The sequence below is a fragment of the Micromys minutus genome (assembly GCF_963924665.1).
Source record: "Micromys minutus genome assembly, chromosome: X".
In the NCBI taxonomy this organism is placed as follows: Eukaryota; Metazoa; Chordata; class Mammalia; order Rodentia; family Muridae; genus Micromys; species Micromys minutus.
Genome location: NC_137970.1, coordinates 54038909 through 54053318, shown reverse-complemented (window position 1 = coordinate 54053318; position 14410 = coordinate 54038909).

Sequence of the window (14410 nt, the reverse complement as noted above, 5' to 3'; positions counted from 1 at the left end):
GTGGCAACTGGTAGGAGTTTGATTAGATCTGAAGATAAAGTAACCTGAACCCATGAGTCACACAACAGTTCTGAATACATATGAATGACTGGTAAATTTTCAGATATTTATGCCAAGGACTCAAGTAATGAGGTTTTGCAATGGTTATGTATTTGTTGTTGTTGTTTAGAGATGAGTTTCTCTACATATCCCCTGTTGTCCTAGAACTATCTGTGTAGACCAGGCTGGCCTGAAAGTGATAGAGATCTTCCAGCCTCTACTTTCATAATGATGGTATTAAAGATATGCACCACCAGGCCAGATTTGCAATGGTTTTTTTTTAAATCTCCAGGACTGCTTGAGTTGTGTTTGGTTATATCTTATTTCATAGTGCCAGTTTCTCTTTTAAACCTATCAATGCCTGCATTGATAGAATACAACTTCTATCTTCTGTCCTTAGTGCTGTAGTTAGAAAACATTCTGAATCCTGTAGGCCCTGTATGCTTCATAGTATGTCTTTAGATGGAAATGCCCACGTTGTCTGCCAACTTCAAAGATTGTTGTTCACATTTCTCTCAATAATTAGGAGATAAAAATTGGTGGAAACAGATGGTTTTTACCAGAACTTGGCAAAAAGAAATCCTCTGCCTTGCCCCTAGTGATATAGGCAAGTGGAAGCTAGTATATTTGAATGTGTATATTTGCCTGGGTAACAAATTTTCCTCCTGTTACCTAGGCTCCCTTTGGTGGCCTTTCCTCATCCCCTGCATGGAATTTCTTGGAGAAATTCTAATCCTTAGTGCCCCTGACCTTAGGAGAGGTAAGCAGGAAGACAGGAAGAAAAAAATACTGTAAGGTCTAAGATTCATCACAGAAAAGAGGCCAACAGGTTTGGAGGGATACCAAAGTGTGAAAAATTTTCAGTGTTTGCATGTAGTTTCTTCCCAGAGAACAGCTTCAGATCCAAATACCTGGAGATAACAGAGAAGCTCCTGAGGTGTATTTTTCTATTTTTGCTGTGAAATGGATGGGAATTGGGTATTTACATGAATTTGTGGTAAGCATTTTAATGTCAGAATCATTCTATTACTTATAAGCTTCCTGACGTGTCAGTCTTTATTAGGAAGTCATTATCACTAGCTCCATTTACAGATGAATATGCATAGAAAAGTGAAATTGTTAAAATTTTCATTGGAAATAAACATTAAGATTTCTGCTTGGATCTTAACAAAGGCTGTGATCTTGTTTAGTCATTATCTAGGTCTCTTTGGCCAAGTCTCTTTCTTGTTTTCATTGGTTCTGGTTGTTGCTATCTGTACAAAGTTGAAATTGAACACTAACTTCTATGGGGCTCCTTGTTCTATTATTTGGACTGTCTTGCTTGTTCTTTTTGTATCTTAATCTGTAAAGTAAACTACTACTGAAGGCTCCTCATTCTCAGAAGCTTGGTAAGCACAATATCTAGGTTAAAGTAATGTATGTGAAGGCAAATCCTCCCTACTGTAGTGTTTGTGAGGAATGTTTGTAAGGGAAAGTTTATCAAAAGCAGTAATATAAAAGTAATTGGAAATTAATGGCATTGCAACAAGAACTCCAATGACTTTCTTCTTGTGGAAAATACTTTTGAAATCACGAAGAAATGCTGGAAACAGTCCAAAGGGCAAACAGTAATAAACAAAAACTATGAGAAAACTATGAAAATTCATTAAGATAAGTGGAAACCTGTTATTTAAGCTCCCCTCCAACACACACATTTTCTTCCTAGTTGGAGAATATATCAATAACCCTGGGCCTTGGACACTGCTCAATGCATAAACTGAAATTCTGTCTTCCTGCTGCTGCCTCAGATGCCAGCCCAGATAACCTTTGCCCCAGCTCATGAAATATTTACACACCATGATGGAAACCTCAGCTACTGCTTTACCCAGACTAAATGCTCAGCTCCCACAAAGTGGGGGTGGGGGAGTCTTTTACCCAGAAGTTTGACATTCCAGAGCCTTGACTCACAGATTTTGCCTAGGGTTGAGGAGAAACCAGAGAGAAACTTTGAGTTAAAAAAAAAAAAAAAAAAAAAAAAAAAAAAAAAAAAACCTTTCAAAAAAAGGCAATACTAGAGGCATTAAGTATTGCCATCAAGTCTAAAAGCCATCTTAAGGACAGTGGAACCTTGTGTCTATGACAGTAGTTAGGCAGCGTGGTCAAGGACTGATCTATATACAATGTTTTAAAAAAAGAGATTATGGAAAATGATGAATATATTTGTAAGCAGGGACAAGGAAGGTCAGGGAAGAGGGAAATTTTTATTCAATTCCTGTGTGATTTATTACTGTAATGAATCAATCTTAAAGTATAACTAGAGGTAGAAGAGACCTCTGCCAGAGGACTGATTTGCTGTAGTGACTGTGGACATACCACAGACTGAACTCCATTCAAGAGGAAACTGAGTATCTTAACAATCAGGAAAGAATTTTTTTCCATAAAGTTATCTAGCTAGTTACAAAATACGTAAACAAGCAACTAACAGTATCAAATGTCTAACCTCTGGGTTTGGAAGGGGGTGTCACTGCCCAGGGATGCTAATTATTTAAAAAGTCAGTCTCCTCCCAACAAAATAAATACAAGTTATAAAACTGAAAACAAATATGGCAAAGGGAAACCAATTCATATAAATAATAACATCAAATGTGAATGGACCAAAAACAAATTTTAATAAATTCTTTGAAAAACAAGGGCAGTTAAAAACACTTGTTACTCTTCCAGAGGTGACACATTTGGTTCCCAGACCCCACATGATGGGATGGCAGCCATTTGTAATTCCAGTTCTGGGATCCAGTCCCTACTTCTGGGATCTGATTTCCACTCTGACATCCAAGGGCACGAGGCAGAGATGGGACTAACACACACCTGCAAACAAATTGTTTATATAATAAAGCCTAAATATTTAAAAATCCAGTTCTATGCAGTATATATGGGATAGTTTTTAATTCAAAGAAAGAGATGACAAGAGGTGCAGACGGCAAACAAAGATGATAGGGGTACAGTGAAATAAGCCAAAGTAGGCGTTAAGATCTCTAAAACTGTAAATATGGAAGGAGAAAAAGGAAAAGAAGAGGAGGACAGAGAGCTTAAAGCAAGACAAGGAAAGGGACAGTAATGAGACAGCTAAAATGAAATGAACTTAGAAAACTGTTACGAATACATTGAAATAAAGTTTCTGGAAATATCAGCAATATCAGGCAAATGTACACTACATCATTGTGGAAAATGAGAAAAATGAAGTCATTAAAATCAAGAATATAAAATAAATACCATAACCTACCTCACAAGAAATCAAAATTGTTAAACACTATGAACAGACTAAGTAGCCTGAACAATTGAAATCAGATTTCTCACTGTCCACAGACTACATGTCAAAGATCAAAATGTTGACTAGATTGCTTTCTTCTAAATCTTGTCTTGGGGGTGTGTGTGTATGTGTAGTTGGAGAGAAACAGACACCAAGACTGATGTCTCTTATAAGGACACCAATACCAGTCACTTACCCTTTTGATATCACTTCAGCTTTGCTTCCTAATATATCTGAGTGAATAGATGCTAGACATTGAATGTAGGGGAGAGAAAAATGTCTAAAATGATCGGCATGGAGTTAGATTAGATAACACTCGTGAAAGACATGTTCATAGGAAGTCACAAGCTGTCAAAACTAAAAATAGAGATACTAGATACAACTATACAAGTAAAATGATTAAATTAGCACTTTAGTTTTTCCTCAAAAACAAAATCTCAATTTAATATGTTATCACTGGTAAGTCAACGAATATTTAAAGAAAAATGAATACTAATCTTTGGTAAGTTGTTGCAGAAATTTTTAAAGATCCAACAAATTCTGTGAAGCTTGTATTACAGTGACAACTGAGTCTGATAAAATATAAGAAAACCACAAAATAATATTCTTTATAAATACAGATATTTTTAAAAAAATCAACCAAAGTACTGACAAACCCAAACCAAATCTAGTAATATAAAAAGCACAAGTAAGACTTGTCCTCAGTTTGATGGGGGCTGTCTTTGAGAACAATAGAGACTTTCTCATCTCCGGTGTCTGAAACCCTGGCTAAAGTGCCAGATGTCCATGCTCATCAAAACTGCCTCTGAGTGAATAACTCAAAATCCTTTGTCTTGTGAACTTGAGAAATTAATTTTTGACAGCAGTTTTAAAAGGAGTGTTACCATAGAGTAGAGGCTTTTAAAAGAAGGATTAATTGCAGAGAGAAAGCAAGCAAGCTACTGTGTGAGAGGTTTCCCAAGAGAGAGTTTTCTCTGAGTGGCTTTGTCTGGGGAATCAGAAGGCTTTTTACTAAGAAAGTAAATTGGTATTTCAAATAACTTAGCTGAAACAAGGAGAGGTAAGGTGGCTAGTCCAGTTGGTCCAAACACAGATCTCCACATTGTATCCACTAACCTCTCCATCCTAGTGAATATAGTGTTCTGATACACAAGTTTGAGAACCAATGAAGTATTTGTTCACACATAGCTTTCAGGCTGCTGTGCTCATTAGGTTGTTATGCTAAGGAAGGGGAAAAGTGCATCTAGCAGATGTACTTCTGGCTAATGGCCAGGAAACAACTGCACACAGGACCAATGACAATTCTGTCCAGATTAGAACCGCTTGTCAAAGACAAGACGCAGACCTGCTGGTTATGGAGATCTATCGGCCTGACAAATTTCCTCTGTTTTCATCAAAGCAGGTGGCATAAATCTCAAAATCAATAATATTAATACAATGAAATGAAAACGACACGTTTATGCCATGTTTGTGTCATTAGATTCAAGAAAAGCATTTGCCCGAATGCATTGTTGTGTACAATAAAAGCTTGCAGCAAACAACTGTTAGAAGCTGATAACTTGAAAAAAAAAAAAAAAAAAAAACATAACTAACATCATACGTATTTGTGAACAGTTGGATGTTTTACTCTTATAAGCGGAGAATCCCTAATTAGGATTTCACTGTCTCTATTAAACATTGTTCCAGAGACTTTACTATGGAAAATTAACTTGACAAAAAAGGGAAATATATGCAATGTGGAAAGAAAAGACTCTCTATGCAACTGGTGTGTTCTTTGTTGTGTAGGTCTTTCCTCTTAATTGAAACCTTCCTGGAGAGAGGAAGGATGTTTATTAGAATCAGGAAGTAAGTGAAATAAAGCTCAAGTTGCTTCTGACTCTTGATTAACAGCACAGGTCGAAAAGGTTATGACAGCAATAACAATTGGTCAGGATACACGACTCTCCAATCAGGTGAGCTGCCTGCAAGTTGTGCAAGGAGCTCTGTGGCTGCAGCTTTCATTAGCCATCACTTATGCTTGGGCTGGGCTTTTCAGTCGTGCATCTGTGTTTGAGTCACCTATGCTTCTGGTAAGTAACCTCAATAAAACACTGAAGACTGAGCTAGACTTGGATGGCATTCCTTCTTTAGTCTGATGGTGCACTATCTTGGGTGAATCCACATTTGCTCACATCTCTCTGAGAAAAAGTCACACAGAAAGTTTACTACCTAAACAGGGACCAAGAGAAGCAAAGGGAGGAGTGGTTGCATGCTTTTATAATTCATCACAGGGAACATCAGCTGTCACTACAACAGGGAGGCATACCATTTTCTACCACCTGGGGAAAGACATCAAGATTGTCCCTAGAGACACTCTAACCTCTTACAGGTCAGAATTAGTTTCCTGAGTCATCATTCATAATGGAGTCTAACTACTCCTCCTTTCAGATATTGCCAGCAACTCAGCTGATTGGAGAGTTTTGTTTCTTCACCAACTGTTATTGCAGACATAACATGGAGGGGTGTTTTTAATGCTTCCTGTGCTGAATGATAAAATATGCATGCCCAGTCATTTAAATGTAGTGTCATTCAAGAAACTCTCATGGCCAGTGTCCTCATGGTATGGGCATATGATAAATGGGGGCTGCCATGCAATATGGGTATGTTTCCACATGGCTGATGGACTAAAGATCATGTAATTCTTGATGCAGGTGAGGATGGGATCATAAACAGCCTGGGTTATGTACAGTTCTGTTTTAGTACAAGCCTCAGTACTGGTGTTGGGCTTTAGTTGCATTGCTGAAACCCAAGTTTGGGTGCCATCTTTATGACTTAGGAGAGGATTTTGTGGATCCAGATGACTAAGCATGTGAATTTGGTTCATAAAGTAGCATGTTGACCTTTGGGTTCACTAAAAGGCAAATGTGCCAAGATTAATTCTACTCTGTTGTTCTTAGGGGAAAATTAATTTTAAAAACACAAATGCTGTACTAACAGGATTCTGGAAAACTTTAAAGTGTGATCAACAGTTCACAGAAGACATACATGATAAGACAGTGTAGATAAAAATGTTTTTAGAAGTCAGCATATGTGTGGGTATTATTCTCCCAGAGTATTCCATGTACATCTTTCCCTTGAAAGAACATATATATAGGGAATAGAGATTGTTTACTTTACTGGAAATATAGACTGTCTATTCTGCACAGAATCTTTTCATTGCCCAGGTATGGCAGATGGAAAGGCTACTGTCACAGTGCTTGATGGCAACCTGTTAGAACCATAGATCTGGCTCCAGAATTATGCACAGAAGCCTAGAATATATTCTTATTACCCGTTGGAACTAAGCATGGCTGAGCAACACAAGCTAGCACCATCAAGATCTTCTACAACTGAACCCCACCAACAGCCCCACAGCCAGCACTCTTGGTAATTTTTCCTTGTTCCCCATGAGCTTGAGTAGCTACAGAACCCAGTCTTTTTGCAAGACTCACAGAGAGCTCTGCACAAAGAACACCAAAAAAGGGAAGCAGAGGAAGTGCACATGTGTGGAGAAGGCTTTCGTCCTGCCATTTCAGCGGTAGTCACGAGACTTCCGGAAACAAACAAACTAACAAACTAGCAGCTAATGCTCCTCTGGGGACCCAATATTTTTTGTCCTCTTTAAAAAGAAAAATCAGTCCTATTTGTACTGTCAACATACCCTTGGATGTGTGGCATTCCACTGAAATGTGATCAACTTACTGTGAGCCAGAAAATTCTCTTTCCCTCCATCCCTCCTTTTCTCCCTCCCTCCATACATCCCTCCCTCCTTCTCTCCCTCCCTCTATCCTTCCCTCCCTCCTTCTCTCCCTCCCTCCATCCTTCCCTCCCTCCTTCTCTCCCTCCCTCTATCCTTCCCTTCCTCCTTCTCTCCCTCCCTCTATCCTTCCTTCCATCCTCTTCCTCCCTCCATACTTCCCTCCCTCCTTCTCTCCCTCCCTCCCTCTCTCCCTCCATCCTTCTTTCCCTCCCTCCCTCCCTCCTCTCCCTCCCTCCCTCCTCTCCCTTTCTCCCTCCTTCCTCCCCTTACCCTCATAGTTCCACCACTAGGAGAGGGAACTTATGTACACTATCCCTTTCTTTACTAAAATTATGTCTGGCTTGGGCTTTTACAGGTATTGCGCATAATGTCACAATTCTGAGTTCTTATGTGCAGCTGTTTTAATGCATCAAAAAATCAATGTTTTTTTGGTCATCCAATACCTCAGGCTCTTAGATTCTTTGTGTCCCCCTTTTCCACAATGTTCCACAAGACATGGGAAAGAGTATATGATATAGATGTCCCTTTTGTAGCTGAGCATTCTGTAGTCTCTTATTTTCTGAACAATGAACTGGTCATTGTTCTCTTCCTTAGTCACCATCTACTGTATAAGAATGTTTCTCAGATCATGCTGAGATATATATTTACCTGTGGATGTAATATTAAATATTTAGGAGTTGCTTTAACACTATGTTAAATAGAGCCTATTTCCTACCTAGATTCAGGTTCTTGGCTCCCCTAATAGTGCCAGCCATGAATTCCTTTTTGTGGAACAGGCATTAAATTCAAATAGAAAGTGATTGGCCACTCCTATAACATTAGTGCCATTTTTGCTCAAGTGACCATATCTTACAAGGACGCTCATTACTGCAGCTTATAGAGTTCACATTTGGTAAAAGTGAAGATTACCTTTTTTTGCTGGTAGCATTCATTAACAACTTCCAGCAGTCTGAAAGCTGGCCAGTATGGGAGAAGCTTTAAGGTTTGTCCCAGCTTTATTTCTTCATGTTCTTTGACTTAAATATGTGATGCCTTTGGCAAAAATGGTCTTACCATCAAGTTCTAGAGGGTAAACAAATACATTGACAAATAGCCTATAATATTTGGGGAGGTCGGTAAGATCTCCTTAGATAACGACTTTAAAAGAGGTAACCAGTTTTCTAAAAGAGATAACCCATTTTGAACTCTGGGCCTTTCTTTCTTTCTTTTTCCTTTCTTTCTTTCTCTCTATCTTTCTTTCTTTCTTTCTTTCTTTTTTTCTTTCTGTCTATCTGTCTGTCTTTCTTTTCTGGATAGCCTATAATAGAGACATTGTTGCCCTATTACATGGAAAATCAGTTGAGGTTAGAGGCTAATTCAATAGAGATTATTTTTATATGTGTATATATTTTAGAAAGCTTCTACAGTAGTAGGTTTCCACATGAGATATTTTATAGGTCTTTAGTGTTATTATCGCTCAGATGTTCCCTAGTCTACACTATCTTCCCATTCAACCCTTCCCAATTCACTGTCCCCTTTTAAAGGCTTATACGTTCATCGTCTCTTTTCCCTTCTTGAAGGTCACTTCCATCCTTCCTTACTGATCTTTTTACTAATCTGACCTCTATGGATAGTCCGAATGAAGCACATTTATCTGAAAATTCAAAGCTAACAGTTATAAACCAGAGAACTCATGTTTCTTGTCCTGGATTACCTCAGTCAAAATGATTCTTTCCATATCCATCCATTTACCTGCTGTGGTTTGTTCTGTGTATTTTAGTAACCTTTCTGGTACTCATATTCTGTGATTATTTAACTTAGAGAATTTTCGTCACAGGATCCTTGCTGTCAGTAAAGATCTTCAGGAGTGGCAGATGGGCAGAAAGTGTTAACAAACTACAAAGATCTTCAACGTGATCAAAAAGGAAGAGCACTGAACAGTACAAATAAGAATCTCCAATTTCCTTCCTATAGTGGCATTCAGACTTGTAATTGAAGTTAATCCCCAAATAAACAAAACACTAGGTGGCAGCAGTAGAAACAGATGGAAAGGCAAAGTATAAGGGCCTTGTCCACCATGTTTTATTTTCCTTTCAAATATGCTTCTTCTCAATTTCTTTTTATCCAAAGCTATAATTATTATTGGAAGATTCATTAGTTTAATTTTGTGACCTGACAAAAAGATCATAAGGGTAAAATCTTACAATTAGAAGAAATAAATTGAAATGTTCTGGAATTCATTTTTTAATTGAAAATGTATAAAACATATTCTGATCATGATTTCCCCCTTCATCTCCTCCCAGATTCTTTCCACCTCCCCAACTGTTCAACTTCATATCTTTTTTTCTTTAGAAAACAGAAAGAGAAAAACTAAAAAGGAAAAAAATCAAAACACAAAAGCAAAGCATATTAAAAACAAAAATTCAGAAGCCATACTATATAATCAAAAGACCAAAAACATTAAAAAGTTTAAACAAAGCAATATGAGACAAAAATAATCTCCAAAAATACCATTGAGTTAGTTTTTCGTTGGCCATTTACTACTGGAATGGGGTTTGCTGTTAAGTGTAGTTTGTGAGAGTGGGTATCAATTGGAGATAGCTTAATTGAGAATGAGACTTGTGTTCACTTAACCCACTCACTGCTAGGACCCCATCTGGCTTGAACCTGTCCAGTTCCTGTGCATGCTACCACAGTCTTTGTGAGTTCATATGTGTATTTGTCCTGTTGTGTCAGGAAGACAGTGTTTCTTTGCTATCTTCATTCTCACTGGCTCATACAATCTTTCTGCTTCATCTTTCAAAGAGTTCCTTGAGCCCTGGGGGGAGGGACCTAATGGTGACATCCTATTTAATAACCTGTGGTTCTCTGTATTGGTTTCTATATGTCACAAGAGAAAGCTTCTGTGATGATAGCCGAGCAAGATCTGAGTATTTCCGGATGTCATTGCTGTATGCCTTCATGTGTTCCCATGCAATTGGCCATAAACACTTAGAGAGCAGTGAGTTACTCCCACAAGCCACAATTCCATATCGCTGCTGGAAATCAAAGAGTTTAGATGAGTTGGTGCTTACCTTTTTCCTTTAGAATGATGCAGAATACCTCCCAGTGCAATAAACACTAGTCAGTAGGGGATTGAAACTCTATATAGGTAGATAACAGCTCAACTTTCAAACAACTCCATGTTCAAAGAGTTGTGAAGTTTTCTTCAGTAATAGGACCTTGCCATCAGTTTATGGAGAAAAACTAATAGCTTTTATGGGTCTCCATGGCAACCCATTGCCCAACAACTCAATTAGATATAGCCCATTCTTGGCTATAGAAATTTCACTTAGTGACATAAAAAATCTAGTTAGCTACAGAATTCTTAAGAAGAACATTTGCTAGAATTTTGCTATTTTTCCACTATTGATAAGATTCAAATCTTCATATACATAGTATTTTTAGCATTTAAAGATAAAATTAACTCTCCATAGTTGATAATAAAGCAGCAGTATGCCAGGATTTATATATACCACACTAATACATGCATAAGTTGGCATTAGAATTAGTAGTTTTGAGATGCTTGCACAATCATTTTACTTTTTCTATGCATTAGATGCAATAATATCATTTTATATGCTTTCTCACATTTATTCAATGTCTAGAGGTTTCAGTGCTCTTATATAAAAAGACATAAGCAGTCTTCAAGGCGTGCATACTTTGTGAAGAAGACAAAATATTTATAGCTTTTGCTAAAGGTAATAAGAAGTTCTTTAAACTTAGAAATAAATATGTTATAAATAGGGGAAGAGTAAGTATAAAGGTATCTCTGAGAGAACATCTTTGGATACTTGAAATAACTGTGACTGTTCTGACAGAAATGAGGATATTTTAAGAGAACCTTGTATGTCTCCCTTTTACTATTAAAGTATTGAAACAATAGATTCCAAGAAATCAGAACTTAGGAGTTTCATGGTGGAAGAAGGAAAAGACTGAAACCTGGTACCAACCAAAAGAAATGAGATTTTACACAGTTTTGATAACTTGTCAGACCACCTTGCATCAGAGACTGGAACCTAGAAAATGAGACCATACCTTGGCCTAGAATACTTAGTCATGCATACTTTTTGCCTTCTATTTAAATCTAAATGCCATATCAAGATCCAAAAGACAGACTAGGGGGTAGAGATCTCTGGACATTTTGATTTATTTGTTTGTTAGTGTGATTGTTTATCTAATGTGGCCATATTGAATATATCCTCTTGCTCTGATTTCTCCTTTTACTTGTTTCTTTAAGTGGTCTCTTGAGTAGGTTGATGGGGCCTAGCTTGGGGCTGGCAGGGATCAACTCTGATCATCACAACCTAAGAAACATACCTTAGTGTTCCTTTAGTATTATGACAGCTAAGGTATGAAAAACATATGGCAGAAAGATGAGGCTGGATAATAGGCAGAGGCCAGGTGTCGTAGAACATTGAGTATTGAATTTGAACTTTATCTCCTAAACAATGGTTCAAGGTTATTAAAAAAAAAACAGTGATGCGTGTTTTAGAATAATTAAAAAAAATGAGAAAAAGAACTGACAGACAATGAAAGCAGTTAAGAGGATGTCAGTATACTGGAGGTTAACGATGAACATGATTTATCTGTATTAGAGTAATATTATTGAAGCTGAAGAAAGCAGAAGAATCAGAAATAATAGATACAGATGTGGTGCTTTGCTCAATGTGAAATATGTGACTATGCAGAAGAAAAATAAGCTGAGCAGCAACAACTTCTAAAGAAAGGTAACTGCTAAAGATCTGCCAGACACAAGTATTAAGATATCACATAAAGGTAAGACTCATTCAGCATACACCTAGCTATAAGACAAAACCCCTTTGTCTTCAGTAAGATGCCCAAACAGTTTCACCTAAGATGCTGAAACACTATTTGTTTAAGGAGCTACTTTGAGACATTTTCAAAGGATGGTTGAAATTGGTAAGATTTGACAAAAACCACGAAGTGTAATCTTTAGTACCAGCCATTCCAAAAGCAAAACCAATCTGTGTTTCATTACACAACTATCTATACTTTTGTTTTTAGCTTTACTAAGTCTGGAGGTTCTGATCAATAAGAAAACCAAAAAGGAAGTTGAACAAGTTTTAAGTTTGTATGTGACCATTGAGTGGTCTTTGCTATTGAATGGCAATGAAAAAAAAAAAAGGGCATGTTTATCTTGCTCCCAAGTTTTGAATACTATCTTATTGTAGAATGAATGAATAAATTCCTTTCATAAAAATGGACTTTGAAGAAGTGACTATAATGAAACTTCAATCAGTAAACCAAAGATGTGAAAAATTTAGAAACAAAAAGAAACAAACTAACAAAATTCCAAACAGCTACACAATCTACCAAGGAATACTAGTTTTATGAACACATGACCCAGTCAGCCTTAGTTTTCCAGTTCCTAATCCTAAAGCATTGGTAGAATTACTTGACAATTTGATACCAAGACACACCATTTGTAAAATGGTAATGGCAATCATAATAATCTTTATGTATTTCACAGTGTTATACTGAGTCAGATGAAATGGGTTTGTGAAAATATGATCTCTTCAGAGCTGTTAAAGGCACTTACCAACAAGCCATATGATCTGAGATGGATCCCTAGGACCCACATAGCAGAGGAAAATAACTGAGTTTGCTAAGTTGTTCTGCCACCTCTACGTGCGATACTGTGTACAGCTGCATAAATGCACACACAAATATGAATAAAATCAAGATAAATGAATAAATGAAGATATATCTCTTGTGTTATATTACCATATGACTTAATGAAATTGTTAGGAGTAAGAGGAACATGGCCACTGGAGCCTACAAGTAAATGTAATTATTTACTTTAGTTTACTAGGGGAACAAAGGCTGCTTAAGAAATTTCCTGCTGAAAAAATTTAAAGTAAAAAAAGTCAAGTCCATCTACCACTCACATCTTATCAATGTTCTTTCTCAGCTCAGTCACTTCCTTCAGGCTATACTCACTTCCCTCTGATCCAAATCTTTATTCTACAAAAAGCAAAAAACAAAAAAAAAAATTGAAGAGTGTATTTAGTACAAAGAATTCTGTGCATAATTACATACTAGCTCATCTTTTGTCTTATTTGATCCATGTGTATTTCCTGATCTTTGAAGATAGATTTTCAGTTTCTATACTCTAAGGAGAATTTCTGAACACCACATTGGTGATTTAAATGCATTTGGCACAAGTACTATGGATGAAGAGGTTTGAGAAAATTTTGAATATTAGCAGAAGGATGAAGTTTTGAGACTGGAAATTGGGGTTAGACAATCATTATATCAAGTTGGTTTCATGCTGAAGTTTTAGAATGCAAAAGTAATTTTTTTTCTCATGACTCCTCCTAATTTCAGTTCCCAAATTGTTGTCACTGAAGTATTGGCATTTTCTGCCAACACACTGCCATTTAACTCTGATTAAATTGTTTAGGTTGCACAAGATCTCTGACATTTTTATGAGTATCTCTTATTTAACTACTGTGAACAGCATTGCCACAGTATGACTGAGCTAAAGTTGACCTCCAGTAATTTAGAATATAATAGAAAACTATTGTGACCTTTTATCTAAGAAACCATGCACTTTGTGTCCTTGGAGGTTGAAGAACATTCTGTTCCCTTCACCAATGGAAAACATTGATGAATGGTGTTTTAGTCTCAAACTATGCATAAAAATGGTGAAGTCTCAAGATATTAGGTTTACTAACCAATTGTAATGAGAGTCAGACACTGGAAGAATCACAGGGTGCTTTATCAAAGGAAAAATATGAGAGCTACTACAGGATTCTAGGGAAGGGTACAATTTGGGTGAAACTTAAATAAAGCAGTGTGTAAATGGATCATTGCTGCTTCTGCTTCACATTTTCTATCCCTAGGACATGTCCTAGGGTTGAGATAAAGTAATTGAGAGGATATGATCACTCATTTCAAAGTTGTACATGTGACTACAATAGCTTCATTTTCTATACTTGAATATAAAAGTTAATGTTGGCAACATTGAATGGGTGAGCCCATTATGTTTTCCATATTAAATCAACATAAAATTTTAAATGTAATTCCTTCCTCATAAGAATAATGTTCTAAGTGATGGAAGTGCTCTTTACTTGTCCATAAATGCAAATCATTGCATTAAAAGCCTGAAATCAGGACTCACAGCCTGCCCCCAGATTGCTGAGTACCCAGGAGCCTCAGGAGCATTCTCCCTCCTTAGCCCAAGGGTGAGTCCCCAAATTCTTTCTATGTACTATCCAGGAAGAGACCTCTGGGAAGTCTCTGAGTACAGATATCACAGTGCT